The sequence below is a fragment of the Artibeus jamaicensis genome, unplaced genomic scaffold (genome assembly GCF_021234435.1).
Source record: "Artibeus jamaicensis isolate MK-2021 breed Jamaican fruit bat unplaced genomic scaffold, CSHL_Jam_final scaffold_286, whole genome shotgun sequence".
Lineage (NCBI taxonomy): Eukaryota > Metazoa > Chordata > Mammalia > Chiroptera > Phyllostomidae > Artibeus > Artibeus jamaicensis.
In genome coordinates this window covers 3,345,749-3,367,904 of record NW_026522034.1, presented here as the reverse complement: position 1 = coordinate 3,367,904, position 22,156 = coordinate 3,345,749, and the positions used below count along the sequence as shown (strand labels likewise).

Below are 22,156 nucleotides of genomic sequence, written 5' to 3'. Positions count from 1 at the left end.
GAAGAGGTAAAACTGTCCCTATTTGTAAATTATTGTGTGTATGTAGAAAACCCTAAGGAATGTACCCCACCAAAACAATCCTGCTAGAACAAGTGACTTTAGCAAAGTCACAGGATATATGCTCAATATAAAACAGACAACTATATTCTACAGACTAGCAACAAACAACTGAAAATAAAATTTTAAAATACTACTTATAATGGTATTAAAAACATTAAATACTTAGGAATAAACCTAATGAAAAATGTACAGGATCTCCACTAGACTGTTGAAAAAAATTTAAATATCTAAATAAATAGAGATTTACCATATTCATGGATTGAAAAGCTTAATGTTGTCAATTCTTCCCAAATTGATCTACAGATCAAAAACATGTATCAATAAAAATCCCAGCTGGCATTTTTGGAAAAACGGAAAGACTGGTTCTAAAATGTACATGGAAAGGTAAAATAGAAAAGCCAAAACAATTATTTAAAAGAAAAGCAAAGTTAGATATTTCACTACCTTATGACAAGATTTACTGTAAAACTACAGAAATCAGTGTGATGGTTTTGCAAGGACAGATGGACAATGAAACAGAATAGACTCCAGAAACAGATCCAAACACATAGTGTCAAATGACTTTTGATCAAGGTACCAAGATAAATTAATGGAGAAATCAACGTGCTTTTCAATAAATGGTGCTAGAACACCTGAGTATGAGAAAAAAATAACCCATTCCTATCCCACACCAGATACAAAAATTAATTTGAAATAAACTATTAAAACATGAAAGCTAAAACAGATTTCATAAAAAATTAAAAAGCTTGTGCTTATCGAAAGTCACCATTATAGAATACAAACTGGAAGAGGTGCAAACCGTACAGCAGTGAGACTACCTGGGAGGCAACTAGAGCCATCCATCTGAGAGGTGATGGTAAGCTAAAATAGGCCACGTTGATGGAGATGGGACAAAGTTAATAGATTCAAGAATAGATTCTATATAAGTGGTGGTTTGAATTTGGTAACAGAAAGGAGGAATATCACTTCCAAGAAAATAAGAGCCCTGGCTGGTGTAGCTCAATGGATTGAGTGCAGGCCTGTGAACCGAAAGTTCACTGGTTCGATTCCCAGTCAGGGCGCATGCGTGGGTTGTGGGCCAGGTCCCCAGTAGAGAGCATACGAGAGGCAACCACACACTGACGTTTCACTCCCTCTTTCTCCCTCCCTTCCCTCTGTCTATAAAACTAAGTAAAACCTTAAAAAAGAAAGAAAATAAGAGATGAGTGGAACAAGTAATCCCATAGCTGTTATACATATACCATCAAGTGTGTAAGAGCAGAAGCAGCTAGCATTTATTGCACACTTACTTTTTCAGGCAGGAGCTAAAACTTCAGGGGCCATTCTTTCCTTCCAACCTCACAAAAACCCTCTGAGGCAGCTCCTTTACCATCCCATTTTACAGATAGGGTATTTGCAACCCAGAGATTATACTGAATATTTTACACACTTGGAACCAGAGCTTAAAGTCAGCTTCTTAGCTCAAAGGTATATTTTCTACGTTGTACATACTATTCCACTGCACACATATACCACAGTTTTCTTCTCACCAGACATCCAGATAATTCCATTTCTCACAATTATAATTAATGCAGCAATGATCAATTTCATTTAGTGCTTGTCTTAAATTATTTTCTTAGGAAAGAGTTTCAATCAGTTCCAAGGTAAAAATCACCTTTTTATCAGATTACACTGCACCAGAGCAGAAAACTACCTTTTCAAACCAAATCACTCTCTGGGTAGGTTTTGAGAGTTGAACATTCAAAATAATGATACTGCAATAAAATAGCTTAAAAGGAATCCCATATAATCTTGCCCATTCACCAAATCACTCGATTGGAAGCTACCTCCAGGCAGCAAAGCACTTCAAGAAAACTTTCATGCTAGAAATATATAACCTTCCTAGACTGAATCAAGAAGACATGAAAAATCTAAATAGACCCATGAACAGTGAGAAAATTAAAACCATCAAACTACTGCCCCTAAAAAAGCCCAGGACCAGCTGGCATCACCAGTGAATTCTACCAAACATTCAAAGAAGGTTTGACATCTATCCTTCCTAAACTCTTCCAAAAAACTGATGAAGAGTCAATAATTCCTAACATATTTTATGAAGCCAATATAACCCTGATACTAAAACCTGGCAAGGATAATACATACACACACAAAAAAACCTGCAGTCAAATATTTCTGATGAATATGGGTACAAAAATCGTAAGCAAATCAAATACATTAAAAAAATAATACATCACAGGGGTACAAATGGGGTTCATTCATCACAATCCAATGGGGTTCACAAGGATGGTTCAACATACACAAACTGATCAATGCCACACACAACATTTATCAAAACAAAGGGTAAAATCTTATCATCTTACCAATGATGCAGAAAAGGCATTTGATAAAATACAATATACATTTATGATGAAAACACTCAATGGATATAGAAAAATAAGAAAAACTGGTATAGAAAAAGGAAAGTAACTCAACATAATAAAGGCCATATATGGCAAACCCTTGGCCAGTATCATACTCAATAGTGAAAAACTGAAAACTTTTACTCTAAAATATGGAACAAGACAAATCTGTCCACTCTCACCATTGTTTTTCAAGATAGTTCTGGAAGTCCTAGACACAGCAGTCAGGCAAGAGAAATAAAAGGCATCCAAATTGAGAATAAGAAGTTAAAGTCTCATTCTTTGTAGATGGCACAATTCTGTATATAGAAAACCCTAAAGACTTTATCCAAAATCTATTAGAAACAATAAACAAATACAGTCAAGTTGCAGAATACAAAATCAATGTACAAAAATCCACTGCTTTCCTATACACTAAGAATGAAATTTCAGAAAAAGAAATTTAAAAACTTCCTTTTTCAATTGCAACCAAAAGAATAAAATACCTAAGAATAAACTTAACAAAGGATGTGAAGGATCTATATACTGAAAACTACAAAGCATTATTAAGAGATTGAAAAAAGCACAATCAAATGAAAAGATACAGATGTAATGCAATCAACATTAAAATCCCAATATAATTTTTTGTTTTTCATTTATTTTTTAAAGATTTTACTTATTTTAGAGACAGGGGAAGGGAGGGAGAAAAAGAGAGAAAGAAATATCACTGTGTGGTTGCCTTTCAGGTGACCCCCACTGGGGACCTGGCCCACAACCCAGGCATGTGCCCTGACCAGGAATCAAACCAGCAACTCTTTGATTCGCAGTCCAAGCTCAACCCACTGAGCTACACCAGCCAGGGTCCAATACCATTTTTTAAAGAAATAGAACAAAAAAACTGCCAGATTTGTATGGAACCACAAGACCCCAAAGAGCCAAAGCAATCCTCAGAAAAAAGAACAAAGCAGGAGGTATCATTCTACCTGACCTCAAATTATATTACAGAAGTGTGATAATCAAAACAGCCTGGTATTGGCAGAAGAAAGGTCCAGTGGAAATGAGAGCCTATAAATAAAACCACAAGTATATGGGCAAATAATCTTTTGTAAAGGAGCCAAAAACACACAATGGAGAAAAGAAAACCTCTTCAATAGATGGTTCTGGGAGAAAAGGCAAAAGAATGAGACTGGACTACAGTTTGTCCCCATGTACAAAAATTAATTCAAAATGGATCAAAGACCTAAATATAAGATCTGAAACAATATATTACATAGAAGATGACATATGAACTAAATTTATGAACCTGGGTCATAGAGATTTTATAAATTTGACCCCGAAGACAAGGGAAGTAAAGGCAAAAATAAATGAATGTGATTACATCAAATGAAAAAGCTTCTGCACAACAAAAGAAACTGACAATAAAACAAAAAGGCAACCAACAGAATGGGAAATGTTACTTGCAAACAACAGCTTACATAAGGGGTTAATATCCAAAATATATAAAATACTTATACAACTCAACAATGAACACACAATTTAATTAACAATGGGCAAGGACCTGAACAGATACTTCTTTCAAGAAGACATACAAATGGGCATCAGATATATAAAAAGATTTCAAATTCACAAGCTATTAGGGAAATGCAAATCAAAACCACAATGAGATATCGCCTCACAATGGCTATCAATAAGACAGGTAATCACAAGTGTTAAGAGAGGTCATAGAGAAAAAGGAACCCTCATTCACTGCTGGTGGGAATGTAAACTGGTACAGCCATTATGGAAAACTGGTGGTTCCTCAAAAAAATTAAGAACAGATTTACAGCCCTGACCAAAGTGGCTCAGTGTGTTGGGTGTTGTTCCTTAAAGTAAAAGATCAATGGTTCAATTCCTGGTCAGAGCACATGGCTAGGTTGCAGGTTCAGTTCCTGGTCAGGGCATAAGTGAGAGGCAACCAACTGATTTTTCTCCTGCACATCAATATTTCTGTCCCTTTCCCCCCTCTTCTTTCTCTCTAAAAATAAATAAAATCTTTAAAAAACTAGAGTTACTATATGACCCAGCAATCCCTCTTCTGAGTATCTACCCCAAAAAACCCTCGAAAACATTTATTTGCAAAGATACACGCACCCCCATGTTCACTGCAGCTTTATTCATGGTGGCCAAGACATGGAGAAAAGCAAAGTGTCCTTCAATTGAGGACTAGATAAAAAAGATGTGGTACATATATACACTATGGAACACTTTACTATTCAGACATAAGAAAAGATGAAATACTGCCATTTGTGACATGAATGGACCTTGAGAATATTATGCTAAGAGAAATACGTTAGTCAGAAAAAGCTAAGAACCATATGATTTCACTCATATATGGTATATAAAACTGAAACTTCATAGACAAAGACAGAAAACAGTATGGTGGTTACCACAGGGAAGGGGGTGGGGGACAGTAAAGAGGACCAATTATATGGTAACAGCAGATGACTTTGGGTGGTGGGCACACATGCAGTACACAGAACATGTATCACAGAAATGTACACTTACACCTATATGACCCTATTAAACCAATGTCACCACAATACATTTAATTTACAAAAACAAACTTTCAGATTTATGATGGCAAAAAATGAACCTGCCTTCTTCTATTATTATCACCCCAAAATAATGAAAGAAAAGGTAAGCCATAGCCACAGAAAAAGTATTCACAATACTAATACCCAATACACAACTTGTATTCGGACTATACAAGGAAAGCTTACAGATCAGCAATAAGAAAACAACATTTATTTATTTTCTATTATTGATGCTAAAGAAATGGAAAGAAAGGGAGAAAGAGAGGGAGAGAAACATCGGTGGGAGAGAGAGACATCTATCGGTTGCCCCTTGTACACTCCCCAACTGGGGACCAAACGCGCAACCCAGGCTTGTGCACTGACCAAGAATTGAAACTGCAGCCTCTTAGTTTGCAGGACGATGCCCGAATGAGCCACACAAGACAGAGCAGAAAATAACATTTTTTAAAAGCAGGGAAAAAAGTTATATGAGTGGCCAATTAAAATATGAAAAGCTGTTAAACATAATTATCAAGTAAATGCAAATCAAAATATCAGACATGACTGATATTTGGATAAATGAAATGTGGTGTGTGTGTTTATACACACCACAGGGTCAGGCAGTAGTAATGCCTGCTTGAGTGTGGTTGGTAGGGGCATAATAATTTATAGTTTCAGTTTGAACATTTCACCTAAAATGTCATATGGTATGCTTCAGTGTGATACTGTCGTTACAGAATTATATGCTTATGGTTTTGTAATTAAAAAAAGGGGCATTATTTGTGCCAAACCCTGTATATATAATGAAATATCATTCGGTCTTAAAAGGTAGTTCTGATGTATGTCAGAACATAGATAATAAACCTTGAAGCCATTATGCTAAGTGAAATCAGCCAGACACAAAGGACAAATTTAGTACGATTCCACTTATATGAGTTTCCTAGAGCAGTCCAGCTGAGAAATACGGGGAATAGAACGGTGGCTGCCAGGGCCTGGTGAGCAGCTAGGGACAGAGTTTCAGATTGGGACAACGAAAAAGTTCTCAAGTGGGTGGTGGTGATGGCTGCACAATGCAAGTGCACTCAATGCCCTGAATTGTAACAGTTAAGTATGTTTAAAATGTTTAATATGTTTTATGTATATTTTACCATGATTTTTTAAAAATGCTCAACTTGGGAGGGGGGAACGCTGTAAGATGCCACTTTACAGCCACTACAATAGCTTAAAGTGAAAAGGACTGGCAGGTAATGCCAAGTGTATGTGATGCTGCGGAGCAACTGGGACTTCCTTACGTTGCTAACGAGGTAAAAATTATACAACCACTTTGGAAAACGATTTGGCAGTTTCTTATATTATTAAACATATACCTATGACCCAAAATTTCATTCCTAGGCTTTACCCAAGAGAAATGAAAATACATATTCATCAAAAGACTTGTGCATGAATGTACATAGAGGGGTGGGCAAAAGCAGGTTTACAGTTGTAATACAAGTAAATAATACATTTATAGAATTATGTATAAAATGTACACAACATATTTACATAATAAATGACACAAGAATAAACTGTGTTTTGTGTAGTTACAACTGTAAACCTGCTTTTGCCCTGTAGTAGCTTCACCTACGATGGCCAAAAAATGGAAACAAGGAGAAGAGATAAATTATACAATATTGGGATGGTCAGAAAGTTTGTTTGGTTTCCCGTAAGATGGCTCTGGTAGTGCTTGTCTTTAACTTCATTAGAAACAATTCTATTAGGTTGTATTGTAATAGCTGTCATATCAGTGTGCATTTAAAAAAAAAACATGAAAATTGGTGAATTTTTGTGTAGCTATTTTAATATACAAGGTGGAAGAAAATAAGCAACATATTTGGCATATTATGCTTTATTATTTCAAGAAAGGTAAAAATGCAACTGAACCTCAAAAAAAGATTTGTGCAGTGTATGGAGAAGGTGCTGTGACTGATAGAACAAACCACCTGTGATACAACACAGAGGACTCTGAAAAACTGAGTGAAAGAAGTAACACAGATGAGTACATCTTACATGAATTGTTCATAAAATTACTACAAGAATCAAAACTACTTCACAGTGAGGAAAACTGAAGTAATTGCCTCTAGTGTGGAAAACTGCCTAAAAAGGGGCACAGGAGCTTCTGGTGTCATGAAAATGTTCTATATTTTTACTGATGCAGTAGTTACAATAACATACACTTTATCAAAACTCAATTGGTGCATGACACCTGTGAATTTTATTGTACATAAATTATAAAAAGGAGGAAAGTATGTAGCCAACATAACTATATAATGCCACAGAATATTTAGCCATTCCTCCAATATAAGAAACAATTAATTTCCTAGAAAAGTTTTCCACAAAACATAAGATAAAAATTCATACACTGAACACTTTCTACCAAAATGTCTATATTAGGCCTTTCATAAATGTCCAAAAGAGAATTCTTCATTTCTCCAACCACCTGCTGCTCAACATTCCCATTTGTTCCTTCCCAAGCCTTTCTCATTTCAAAAAATGACACCAACATCCACCTAGATTTTCAGGCTAAAAATTAAAAAAAGTCATCCTTGATTCCTTCTTGTCCTTCATCCCATACATTCAATCTAGCAGCAGATTTTACTGTCACCACCTCAAAAATATATCCATTTCTTCCACCTTCACTACCACCTTCCTAATCTAAACCACCACCATGGAGTTCCAGTCAAGATGGAGGCACAAGTAAACACATTTCACCTCCTCGAACAGCTACAGAAAAAAATTACAATTAGACTACAAGACAAATATCACCCAGAACCCTCAGAAAATCAAGCTGTATGGAAGTCTGACAACCAAGGATTTAAAGCCACATTCGTCCAGATGGGTAGAGGAGCAGAGAAACAGAGAGGTAGAGAGGCGTGGCGGATAAAAATTGGGAGAGATACCTCAGGAGTGGGGGATCCCAGACCCAAACCAGACCACAAAGCAGCCCAGGGTTCCACAGCCAGGAAGATAAACCCCGATAACTTCTGGCTATAATAACCAGTGAGGATTGGGGTGGGGAAAGAAACTGCCAGACTATCAGGAAACTCCTCCTAAAGGGCCAGAAAAACAGGACTTAAACAGACCAACCCCGTTTGGGATTCAGCACCAGGGCAATGGCTGGAAGGACACGAGTGGCAAACAGGGAGAAAGTGAAGTGACCAGAAACAGGATGAGTGCTGGGAGAGAGCTTCTGCCTGGACGAAACTCCAGAAGCCAGGCAGTGGCACTGTCCTCTGTAGGAACCTCCCCTCACACAGAGCCACGAATTAGTGAAATGGGTTGCCCCGCCCTGGTGATTACCTAACTCTCCGCCCCACACAACTTACAGGTGTCTTTTCTACAACAGGCCATGCTACTAAGACAGGAAGTCAAAGCAGTGCTACCTAACACACAGAAACAGAGGGGGAGCTGCCAAATTGAGGAAATGAAGAAATATGGTCCAAATGGAGAACTGAACAAAACTCCAGAAAAATAATTAAACTAAACGGAGACAGCCAACCTATCATATGCAGAGTTCAAAACACTGGTATCAGGATACTCACAGAACTCATTGAGTACTGCAATGGCATTAAAAAGACCCAGGCAGAAATGAAGGTTACATTAAGTGAAGGGGATGAAGCTGAGAATCAAATTAACAATTTGGAACATAAGGAAGAAAAAAAGCATTCCATCAGAACAGCAAGAAGAAAAAATAATTTTAAAAAAACAAGCATAGATTAAGAAGCCTTTGGGACATCTCCAAATGTACCAATATCTGAATCATAGGGACACTGCAAGGAGAAGAGAAAGAGCAAGAAGCTGAAAACTTATTTGAAAAAAATAATGAGCCCTGGCTGGTGTAGCTCAGTGGATTGAGTGCGGGCTGTGAACCAAAGGGTCGCGGTTCAATTCTAGTCAGGACATATGCCTGGTTTGCAGGTGAGGTACCCAGTGGGGGCCATGTGAAAGGCAACCACACATTGATGTTTCTCTCCCTCTATTTCTCCTTCCCTCCCCCCCCTCTAAAAAGGAAGGGAGGGAGGGAGGGAGGGAGGGAAGAGAGAGAGAGAGAGAGAGAGAGAGAGAGAGAGAAAGAAAGAAAGAAAGAAAGAAAGAAAGAAAGAAAGAAAGAAAGAAAGAAAGAAAGAAAGAAAGAAAGAAAGAAAGAAAGAAAGAAAGAAAGATCTTTATTTGGTGAAGGAAATAGACATACAAGTCCAGGAAGCACAGAGAGCCCCAAACAAGTTGAACCCAAAGGGGACAATACCAAGACACATCATAATTAAAATGCCAAAGGTTAAAGGTAAAGAGAGAATCTTAAAAGTAGCAAGAGAAGAGCAAACAGTTACCTATAAAGGAGTTCCCATAAGACTGTCAGCTAATATCTCAAAAGAAAACTTTTCAGGCAAGAAGGGACAGGCAAGAACTATTCAAAGTGATGAAAAGCAAGGACCTACAATCTACATTACTCTATCCAGCAAAGCTATCATTTAGAATGGAAAGGCAGATAAAGTGCCTCCCAGACAAGGTCAAGTTAAAGGAGTTCATCATCACCAAGCCATTATTACATGAAATGTGAACGGGACTTATTTAAGAAAAAGAAGGTCAAAACTATGAGCCCTGGCTTGTGTGGCTCAGTGGACTGACTGCCGGCCTGTGAACCAAAGGGTCACTGGTTTGACTCCCAGTCAGGGCAGAAGCCTGGGTTGTAGACCAGGTAGAAAGGCAACCACACATTGACGTTTTTAAAAAATAAAACAAAACAAACCCTCCCCCAAACTATGAACATTAAAATAGCAACAAGTTCACAACTAGTAACAACTGAATCTAAAACAACCAACAAACCAGAACAGGAACAGAATCACAGATATGGAGACCATTTGGAGGGTCATCAGCTGGGAGGGGGAAGGGGGATAATAGGGGAAAAGGTACAGAGAATCAGAAGCATGAATGGTAGTTACAAAATAGAGAGGGGAATATTAAGAATAGTTTAGGAAATGTGAAGCCAAAGAACTTACATGCACGACCCATGGACATGAACTAAGTAGGGGGGATTGCTGGAAGAAATGAGGGTACTAAAAGGAGGGGGCAAAGGGGAAAAAAATGGGACAACTGTAATAGCATAATAAAATATATTTTTAAAAATAAAACAAACCACTACCATCTCATGACTGTAGAAGTACCCTAACCTGTCACTCTGCCCCACCTTTGATTCTTTCTTTACACAGCAACTAGAGCAAATTTTCAAATGTAAATCAGTTGTCATGACCCTACTTAACTGCACTTGTAGACCTGGCTGGTGTGGCTCAGTGGATTGAGTGCCAGCCTGTGAACCAGAGAGTCTCTGGTTCAACTCCCAGTTAGAGCACATACCTGGGTTGCGGGCCACATCCCCAGTTGCGGGAGCGCGAGGAAACCACACATTGATGCTTCTCTCCCTCTTTCTCCCTCCCTTCCCCTTTCTAAATAAATAAATCATCATCTTAAAAGCTAACCTCACAGCTTCACCTCTTACCACTCCCTTCCCAGTACTGTTCCTCAGACATGTTAAGCTTGTTCCTTCCCTCCAGTACTTTGCACCAGGTATTCTCAGAACACTCTCTCCACAGCTCTGTGAATGGCTGGTTCTAAAATGTAACCACCCCAAAGAGACCTTGCACAGCTACCCAACCTTCTGCGGCAATTCCCCAACACTCTCCATTTCACCTACTACTATGATCTCAAAATAAATCACCACGTTACCTTATCTGTTTATGTTGTGTGTCACCCCCCCACCAGAACATAAGCTCCCTGAGGACAAAAAACCTTGCTGTTCAGTAAATAATGGTGCCTAGAACAGAAGACAAATGCAATAAATACTTATTCAATGAGCCCCAACTGATGTGGCTCAGCTCTCTGGGTGTCATGCTGCAAAGTAAAGAGTCACCAGTTCAATTCCCAGTCAGGACAAATGCCTGGGTTGCGGATTTGGTCCCTAGTGGGGGCAGGTTCATGAGGCAACTGATCGATGTTTCTGTCTCACATCTGTTTCTCTCCCTCTCTTTCTCCCTCCCTTCCCCTCTCTAAAATAAATTAAATCTTTTAAAAAATGTTTATTTAATGAATGAATGAATGAGACATAATAAATATGAAAGACGTTACTCAAGGTCTACAGTACCAAAATATTTAATATCTAAATGCCTGGCTCTTCTGGGAAATGGTTCTAAAAATACAATATCCTTTAGGCATGCTGGGTGCAAAATCCTATATATGACATCTAACACTGCCCTACACAGAGGAGGAAGTCAGGAAATAGCAGAGTATATACGTAACACACTGTATTAAGTACAAAATGAAACTCTGGCTTAGTGTTTTCCATGAAAAATTAAAAAATACATAGAATAGCATTTCAAGCTATTTCAAATATTAATTTCAGAACTACACCTACATAAAATATAAAGTCTAAAAAAGGAAAAATAACAAAAAAGCATACAAAGCAGCAAAAAAGTGTTCCTAAGATAAAAAGAGTATGTCTTGCCAAACTCAGGTGGTTCTCTAGTGATCTAACTGAGCAAGTATCACAAAACTACCCTGAAAGAACAGAAAATTTCAAACACACGCAAATGTAGGTAGAACAGCATATGAATCCTCACATATCCATCACTGACTGAAACAATTATCAACATTATCTATAAGAATTTAAGAGATCAGGTAAACTTCCCATGCAACACAATTTCCACAACGCTGATGACAGTAAATGTAAAACAATACACATACTTCAGGCTTATTTTCCCTCCGTCATCAGCTTGTGTCTACTTAATGTCATAAAAGTATGAATTTTTCCCCCATCATTTATACCCATCATGATTCTATTCTAATACTTATTTTAGATAGATGCAGAATAAAAAAAATTTAATACCAGAAATTAATCAAGTATGAGATTTTAACTTCTTTATTCAACATGTATCTTCAAGACACTGATGTTGTACATTCATGTTTATATTGTTAATAACTGAGTAGAATTTTCTAAAAGATTCTACTTATTTATTTCTAGATAGAGGGGAAGGGAGGGAGACAGAGAGGGAGAGACACATTAATGTGTGATTGCCTCTCTCATTCGCCCCCAACTGGGGACTTGGCCTGACTGGGAATCAAACCAGTGACCCTTCAGTTCTCAGACCAGTGCTCAACCCACTGAATCACATCAGCCAGGGCTGAGTAGAATTTTTAATATTTTTAAAATGTGGATTGCTGGTATTTTTCTATTTAGTTATTACTAGAAACTTTTTTAAAAAGTAACCACTCAACATGTAACGAACTGTCCTTTTCTTTTATTGTCAGCAATTTCCCTCTATATAAAATCCACTAGCACATCATTCAAAACTTAGAAATTGGTTTACAGGCATGCTTCATTTTACTGAGCTTCACTTTACAGTGCTTCACAGATGTTACATTTTTTACAAATTGAAGACAAGCCCCTCCAGCAACAAAAAGATTACAACTCACTCTACTGCAATACTCATTTTATTGCAGCCATCTGGAACCCAACTTGCAGTAGCTCCAAGCCATGTCTGTATCTATAAAGAAAATGTCTTTATTAACTGAAAGCAGTAAATCGAGTGGAATGCCACCATCTGGGTTCCTCGTCAGATGAACACATGAAGGAAGGGGGCTTCATCAATTACAGGGCTAACCCCTCCATGTCAAAAGAGCTACAGCTGAAGCAGAAGATAGAGCAGCTACAGGGGACCAATCTTGGGTGCCTTTTATTTTCTACTTTTCTATCAAAGTATAACAAATAATAAGTCTACCTACTTTAAATGCACAGCTCGATATATTTTTACATATTAATTCATTCATATAACTACCACCTAAAACAAGACACAGAATACTTCTAACACCCCGTAAGTTTCCACTGTGTTCCCACAAAGGTAGCCATTATTCTGATTTCTATAAAGAAAAATGGCACAGCTTGTTTTTTGAACTTCACATAAAAGAAATAATAAAGGTCCTCTTTTTAAAGTATTTGGTTTCTTTTGCTCAATGGTACATCTCTGAGATTCATCCTTATTACATGACGCGACAATTCATTCTTTCCCATGACTATGTAGTATTCTATTACATAACTATGCCTTAATGGATTTGCCCATTCTAATGTTGAGACAGTTATTTCCAATTCAGAGGCCATTATGAATTAAGAATTAAACATTTTCCTATATGTCTTTGTGGTGGACGAGTGTACCCATAATGGATGGGCACAGTACACAAAAAGTTATAGGGTAGATACGGGACTGTTTTACTGAAATGCTGGACTATCAGGATTTCCAGACTACCAAGTGCCACACTAAGTATGAGTCTTTACTATATTATTTCTCTTCTAAGAAGCCTTTAGGTAACTAAGTCAGGTAGCCCTAAATAGTTTTCCACATATTATGCAACTGAGGCAGTTGCCAAAATGTTCCATAAACTACAAATAAACAACTTGCCAATTACAGACCTAACTTCCATCTAAACTGCCACAATAGACAGCACTTATAGCATTGGGATCCAAGGAGCAACCTCTTGGCATGCTAAGGACAATTACAATCAACAGCTGCAGATAGATAAGTGATTACTTACTGACTTCTGAAAAACTAGGTATATTTCCATGCCTCTATCTGAAAAGGTATTCACAGAATTAAAATCTTGGAAATGGCAGAGATCTTAAAAGAAACCATCAAGTACAATCCTACTACTAAGTCCATACCTTCCATAAAAGGCTGCATAGTGAAAACAGCACAGACTTCCTAAAGTCAGACATCATAAGCCCAGGTTCACTACTGGACTTCACCACTTACCAGCACTATGACCTAGGCAAATTATCCTAATCTGAGTCTCAACTCCAAAAATGGGAATGATACCAATTACACCGCCACCTCAAGGGACCATTGTTAAGATTAAGTGACACAATCTATATAGCTTCTACCATATAGTGCACTTTATTTCAAAGTCTCCTTTCAGCAAAAAGAATGCTGGCCAAATAGGGAACTTGATTTATGGCCCCAGAAAGTCATACTGTGAGGGCGACCTCCCTTCTCACCCAAACAAAACTGTAAGAATACTTGAATTTCCTCTACAACATCCTGAAAATGAAGTTCCAATCTTCAAAATACACATGTCCCTAGATACAAAGGTATGCAAGGGAATCAATTTCCACACTACTTTTCATAAACTTGATCTGCCTAGATAACTGAATTATCAATAAAAGATTTACTACCATAAAATTTATTAGTTAGGACAGGGGTTAGAAAACTACAGCCCATGGGCCAAATCTGGTTCACTACTAATAAAGTTTTATGGGAACACAATCATGTTCAGCTGTCTGCCTGTTATCTGTGGCTCTTTTTGCAATTCAGTAAAACAGTTGAGTAGTTATGACAGAGACTACACGGCTCACGAAGCCTATCATTTGACTCTTTACAGAAAAAGTATGTTGACTCCTTTAGGAAAAAATCTGTGTAAAAATGAATGGATACAAGTTCAAGAAGAAAAAGAAAATGTATGAAAAGGATGAATTCCCAGAATAATACGAATGATCAAAGTTGACTCAAGAAGCAATAGAAAATGTGGATAGACCTATATCAAGTAAAGAAATTGAATTAGTAATTTAAAATCTTCCCATAAAGAAAAGCCCAAATCCAGGAGACTTCAGTGGTAAATTCTATCAGACATACAGAAAAAAATACTTAACAATCCTACACAAACTCTTACAGAAAATATAAAAGGAAAGAACATTTCTTAACTCATTTATTAGGGTAGTACTAGTTTATCCTGAATAATGCAAAAGTTAGGGGCAGACTAAAATCCCTGTATAACTTTTGACTCCCAAAAAACTTAAAGCTGTCCCTTATATCCAAAGGGGATTGGTTCTAGGACATCCTACATCCATGCAGATATCAAAATCCATGGACACTCAAGTCCTTTACATAAAATGGTATGAAACAACGACTATGGTCAACCCTCCCCATCCATACATTGCCCACTGAGGACTGAAAATACTGTTTTTTAAATTATTTTATTGTTATTCAATTATAGTTGTCTGCATTTACCCCCACCACTCCTCCCCACTACAGCCATCCCCACCTCCCTCCCCTGCTTTCACCCTCCCTTAGTTTTGTCCATGTGTCCTTTATAGTTGTTCCTAAAAACCCTGCCTCACCTCCCCCCATTATCCCCTCCCACCTGCCCTCTGGTTACTGTTAGTTTGTTCTTAATTTCAATGTCTCTGGTTATACTTGCTTGTTTTGTTGATTAGGTTCCCGTTAAAAGTGAGATAATATGGTATTTGTCCCTCCCTGCTTGGCTTATCTCACTTAGCATAATGCTCTCCAGTTCCATCCATGCTGTACCAAAGAGTATGAGCGCCTTCTTTCTTTCTGCTGCATAGAATTCCATTGTGTAAACATACCACAGTTTTTTGATCCATTCATTTACTGATGGGCACTTAGGTTGTTTCCAGTGCTTGGATATTGTAAATTGTGCTGCTATGAACATTGGGTGCATAGGTCTTTTGAATTGGTGTTTCTGTATTCTTAGGGTATAATCCCGGCACTGGACTTGCCAGGTCAAAAGGCTGTCCCATTTTTAGTTTTCTGAGGAAATTCCATACTGTTTTCCACAGTGGCTGCACCAGTCTGCATTCCCACCAACAATGCACTAGGGTTCCCTTTTCTCCACATCCTCACCAGCACTTGTTTGTTGATTTGTTTATGATGGCCATTCTGACTGGTATGAAATAGTATCTCACTGTGGTTTGAATTTGCATCTGTCTGATGGCTAGTGATGCTAAGCATCCTCTCATATGTCTCTGGGCCCTCTCTATGTCCTTGGAGTACTGTCTGTTCAGGTCCTTTGCCCATTTTTAAATTGGGTTGTCTGTCTTCTTGGAGTAGAGTCATGTGAATTCTTTATATATTGTGGAGATCAAACTCTTGTCTGAGGTATCATTGGCAAATATATTTTGCCAATGGTATTTTGCCATTCCATATGATTGGTTCCCTTTTCATTTTAATGCTGTCTTCTTTAGCTGTGCAGAAGCTTTTTAATTTGATGAAGTCCTATTTGTTTATTCTTTCCTTTATGTCTCTTGCTCTAGGGGACGTATGGGTGAAAATATTGCTGTGTGGAATGTCTGAGATTTTCCTGCCTATGTTTTTCTCTAGGACTTTTATGTTGTCATAAAAGTCCTAGAGGAAAACTTATATTTAAGTCTTTTACCCACCTTGAATTTATTTTTGTGTATGGTTAAGTTGGTGATCTAGTTTCACTTTTTTGCATGTAGCTGTCCAGATCTCCCAACACCATTTGTTGAAGAGGCTATTTTTACTCCATTTCATGCTTCTGCCTCCTTTGTCAAATATTAATTGACCATAGAGACTTGGGTTTATTTCTGGGCTCTCCATCCTGTTCCATTGGAAAAATATAGAACACTTTGTGAATTTGCGTGTAATCCTTGCACAGGGGCCACGTTAATCTTCTCTGTATCGTTCCAATTTTGTGTATGTACTGCTGAAGCAAGCACTGAAAATACTGTTTTTAATCTGTGGTTGACTGAATCTGCAAAGGTGGAAACCTAGGGATATTGGGGGGCGGGCGGGAGCCAACTGTATATTTATTGAAAAAAGTCTGGGTGTAAGTGGATCCACACAGTTCAAACCTGTATTGTTCAAGGGTCAACTGTATCAGTCTGACAACTAAGACCAAAGACATCATAAGAAAAGAAAACTTCAGATCAATATCCCTCATGTACACAGACAAAAATTCTTAACAAAATATTAATAAACTGAATTCAGGAACATATAACAAGTATTATACACCATGACTAAGTGGGATTTATTATAGGAACACAAGACTGGCTTAACATCTGAAAATCAATTAATATACCATTTATACATACCTTAGAAGGTTTTTAATATAATAAAGGTTTTTTATTTGTTTTTAATAATTTCTAAAATTTTTAATTTACTTATTTATAGAGAGAGAGGAAGGGAGAGAGAAAGGAAGGAGAGAAACATCGATCAGATGCCTCTTGTACAGAGCCAAACCTGCAAACCAGGCATATGCCCCCACCAGAACTGAACTGGCAACCTTTCGTTTTATGGGACAATGCCCAACCAACTGAGCCACATACAAGTCAGGGCATTTGTATATTTTAAAAGCATCAAATCGCAACCTGGCAGGGTGGCTCAGTTGGTGGGAACATGATCCTATACACCAAAATGCTGCAGCTCGATTCCAAGTCAGGGCACACCCTCCTGGGTTGTGGTTTGATCCCTGGTTGGGGCACTTACCCGAGGCAACAGATCAATGTTTCTGTCTCACATTGATGTTTCTCTCTCTCAGGCAACCAATAAATGTTTCTTTCTCTCTGCCCCTCTCCCACCCTCTCTCTAAAATCAATAGATATATTCCTTCGGGTGAGAATCTAAAACAAAATCAAACTGCTATTAAATTTAGATAGCTTTGTATTTATTTTTAGAAAGTCAATATTTACAATGTCAGATATTAAAATTAAAAATCCTTAATTTAAAAAATTAAATGCTTAATTAAACTAATTTTTTAAATAGATTTTATTTATTTTTAGAGGGGAAGAGAGGGAGAAAGAGAGGGAAACATCAATGTGTGGTTGCCTCTTGAATGCCCCCTACCGGGGACCTGGCCCGCAACCCAGGCATGTGCCCTGACTGGGAATTGTACCAGCAATCCCTTGCTTTGCTGGCTGGCACTAAATCTACACTGAGCCACACCAGCCAGGTAAACTAAAATTTACGATGAAAAATTTCAAAGACCAACTTAAAAGAGGTACACAGATTTCCTAACGTTTTGGACGCTCTCAAGCAAAAACCTTTTAAGGCCACACTGCCGACTGAATGTGCCTGAAATGACATGGGGAAAAAGCGCCAGTCAATGGTGAAGACACAGTAATTCTTTCTGGTTGCTTTGAAGTTATCAAAGCAACTTCACCATGTCTTCAGACAGCCAATAAAAAATTACTTCTTAAAGCCAATTTCAACTCCTTTTAACTTCCAACTTCTAAATTAATTTATTCTTGTAGAGTACCCAGACCCAAACCTAATATTCAGGTGTGAGCCAACCAGTGCTGGGATCAAGTGGTGCAACCTTTCTTGATCTTATATTTTCCTAGTGCAATCTACTACTGCAGTTCACATCGTTCTTCTCACAGGCTAACCACACCACTGACTCAGATGACTGAGACGCTACATCTTTTTATTACATGAGCCCCTCCTAAGTCACATCTCTACCTTCATTAACTGATATAACTGATTTTTTTGGACCCAAGTAAAATTCCTCACAGGTATATGACCCTTCCATTTCATTAAGTTACACTGGGCAAATTTTGAGTTTAACCAGATGAAACCTTCTCTCTCCACTTCATCAAGGTCACAAACTTGCTAAGTACACCTTTCAGGTAAAGCTTCAAAGACATGCTGTGTATAAACAAAGTGACAGCCTCAACTCAGAATCCCAGCAGTATTGTGTCCATAAATCAAACCCCTCCAGACACAGCTATTTAAAATCATGATTCCATCTACTTTTACCACAATCTGGCAAAAACCCCCATATTACCCACAGGGCCATCATAAGACTTAACAAAAATACCTTGCTAAAATTGACACTATCACCATGGATACCATATACAATTACTTTGAGCTACCAATTTGGATATCCTGTCCTGTTGATCTGCTGAATTTATAAGAATTCTAGAAAATCTCAGACATTCCACACAGCAATATTTTCACCCATACGTCCCCTAGAGCAAGAGACATAAAGGAAGGAATAAACAAATGGGACTTCATCAAATTAAAAAGCTTCTGCACAGCTAAAGAAGACAGCATTAAAATGAAAAGGGAACCAATCATATGGAATGGCAAAATACCATTGGCAAAATATATTTGCAAACAATACCTCAGATAAGAGTTTGATCTCCACAATATATAAAGAATTCACATGACTCTACTCCAAGAAGACAGACAACCCAATTTAAAAATGGGCAAAGGACCTGAACAGGCAGTACTCCAAGGAGGACATAGAAAGGGCCCAGAGACATATGAAAGGATGCTCAGCATCACTAGCCATCAGAGAGATGCACATTCAAACCACAGTGAGATACTACTTCACACCAGTCAGAATGGCCATCATAAACAAATCAACAAACAAGTGCTGGTGAGGATGTGGAGAAAAGGGAACCCTAGTGCACTGTTGGTGAGAATGCAGACTGGTGCAGCCACTGTGGAAAACAGTATGGAATTTCCTCAGAAAACTAAAAATGGGACAGCCTTTTTACCTGGCAAGTCCACTGCTGGGATTAACCCTAAGAATACAGAAACACCAATTCAAAAGACCTATGCACCCAATGTTCATAGCAGCACAATTTACAATATCCAAGCACTGGAAGCAACCTAAGTGCCCATCAGTAAATGAGTGAATAAAAACCCATGGTAGAGCCCTGGTTGGTGTAGCTCAGTGGATTGAGCACTGGCCAGTGGCTTGGGGGTGGCCAGTTTGATTCCCAGTCAGGACACATGATTGGGTTGCATGCCAGGTCCCCAGTGGGTGGCGCATGAAAGGCAATCCACACATTGATATGTCTCTCCCTCTTTCTCCCTCCCTTCCCCTCTCTCTAAATAAAATCTTAAAAACAAAAACAAACAAAAAAACCTTGTGGTACATTTATACAATGGAATACTACACAGCGGAAAGAACAAAGGAGCTCCTACCCTTCTCGACAGCATAGATGGATCTGGAGAGCATTATGCTAAGTGAAACAAGCCAGGCAGTAAAAGACAAATACCATATGATCTCACCTATTAGTGGAACATATCAACAAAACAAACAAGCAGGCAAAATATAACCAGAAACATTGAAATAGACACAGTAACCAGAGGGGAGGGGGGATGGATAATGGGAAAAAGGGGAAAGGCGGGTAGAATCTGGGGTGAGAGGTGGGAATGGGTTGGATGGTGGCAGGGGGGTAGTGGTGGAGGGAAAATGGAGACAATAGTACTTGAACAATAAAAAATAATAATAATAAAAAATAACTCTATTAACCCTGCTACTCTAAGAAAAACAGAAAAATGACACATTTTCCACTTTGAATTAATTACAGAACCTCACGAATCATAACAATCTTAAACATTTTCTAGTCCATTGGTTTTCAAATTATAGGTCTTTTTTTTAAAGATTTTTATTTATTTTTAGAGAGGGGAAGGAGAAAGATAGAGAGAGAAACATCAATATGTGGTTGCCTCTCATGTGGCCCCCACTGGGGACCTGGCCCACAACCCAGGCATGTGCCCTGACTGGGAATCAAACCTGCAACCCTTTGGTTTGCAGCCCGCACTCAATCCACTGAGCTATGCCAGCTAGGGCCAAATTACAGGTCTTTAGCAGTCAATTTAGTGAGTTGCAATCTACTTTTCTATTTTATTATTTTTTTTATCTTTAGAAGGGAAGAAAAGGAGAGAAGGAGAGAAATATCAATGTATGCTTGCTTCTGGTGCATTCCCTGCTGGGAACTGGCCTGCAACCCAGGCATGTGCCCTGATGGGGAATCTTTTACCATCAGACAGATCTTTTGGTTCGCAGGCCCGTGTTCAATCCACTGAGCTACACCAGCCAGGTCTTCTACTTTTTTTCTTTTACTGAAACAATGTCAAAGGGCATCATCTGCAGAGAGTAAACCTGTGTCATGTGTGTTCATGCACGCGAACTTTATGCATTTAGGGGGTACAGAGAGTCATGATGTAGTCAAAGGTCAAAAAAGTCTGAGAGACACTTTCTTAGTCCCACAGCTCCACCAAAAAATTCTTTGTAATCAAAAAGTTGTTATTTGTAACCATCTTCGCTTCATACACAAAAACCAACAAATACCAATTTTGTGCTCAGTACACCTAATCTGCTACTCATAAAAAAAAGACTGGAGCTCAGATGGTTTAAGGGTCACCCCCACACACCCAAGTTGCAGGTTCAATCCTTGGTCAGGGAACATACAGGAATCGACCAATGAATGCATGGATAGGTGGAACAACAAATGATGTTTCTCTCTGTTTCTTTCTCTCTCCCCCACCCTTCCTCTTTCTAAAATTAAAAAAAAAAATCAATAAAAAAAAGGAAAAAAACTAGAACCCATTAGAGTTTTCAGTTGAAATACAGATCTGCTCAGAAGACAGTTACTTACATTTTGATGGACTTAAGACCAATATGGACAGGCAACAGAATAAAATCACTTTAGTCTGTGGCTAGGAAACAGAAAAACCAATCAGGGTCTCCAGTTCCTCATCTGTTACCATGGAAGAGTACTGTTAGGATTCCAGCTAGCTCTGCAATTGGGAGATTTATTGACAACCAACTGACCAAGCAGGTGAGAACTTTGCTCACAAAGCAAGACACTTTAATCACTTCAACAAGTTAGTTATTGATAAGGTAAATCAATATCACACAAAAAGTATTGATAAGAAGCTTAGCCTTACACCAACAGCAGGGAGAATAAAGGGGAAGTTTCCAGGACTCAGTAAAAGCTGGGCCCTGGTAGGTATCATTACTTTCTCAGCCACTCTGCCCTTCTAAAACCCAGTTCATCTCTACATCTCTGTCCTCAAGCTATCAGTCATGGATGTGGCACTAACGCTCTCCCCTGCCACCCTACTCTACAAAAGGAAACTGAGGTATGAAGCAATGAGCAGGCAAGTTGCAGCGGCCATCAACAAGTCTAAACCAAGAGCCTAAGCTGCTTAAAGCCGAACTTCTCACCCCTTTCCCAGACTGTTCGGAATCCCGCGGCCCTTGTACTCCCACCTCAAACCACGCCCCCGAGACAATCCTAGTACCTGGCTCTCTGCGTGCCCACTGTGGCCCCCAGCGTGCGCCGCCTCTATAAGGGTCTACGAGGCCTGGAATCTTCAAGCTTAGAAGCAGAGCCGCCTGGCAACGCCAGAAGCCCCCTCCCACGAGCGCCCACAAACCAGCCGCCGCCCCTTCCTCCCACCTCCAAGTCGTCGGGCCTGCGCCTCTTCAGCACACCAAGCGAGTCGGCCCGGAGACAAGAGGAAACCCAGAAATTGAGGGGCTGTTTGCTCCACACCCACCCCACTGCCGCGGCCACCGGAAGAGCCTCGC

The 22,156-nt window shown here is 38.8% G+C and overlaps 1 protein-coding gene and 1 non-coding gene across 9 annotated transcripts in view; both read right to left on the bottom strand.

The window, feature by feature from the left end:
• EDC3 (enhancer of mRNA decapping 3) overlaps positions 1–22,154 on the bottom strand; it is an 80,935-nt gene extending 58,781 nt beyond the window's left edge. Inside the window, exons 1-3 of one of the 8 annotated variants that reach the window (XM_053656817.1) lie at positions 22,026–22,151; positions 21,219–21,279; positions 20,601–20,707 (exon numbers count right to left, since the gene is read on the bottom strand). The gene's annotated coding sequence lies outside the window, so the exon portion shown is untranslated. The other 7 variants (XM_053656819.1, XM_037134523.2, XM_037134524.2 and 4 more) reach the window with 7 other exon arrangements.
• On the bottom strand, positions 16,436–16,541 carry LOC119041331 (U6 spliceosomal RNA). The gene has a single exon (XR_005081024.2). It is a non-coding gene; the product is annotated as a U6 spliceosomal RNA (small nuclear RNA).
• Positions 22,155–22,156: the final 2 nt, after the last annotated feature.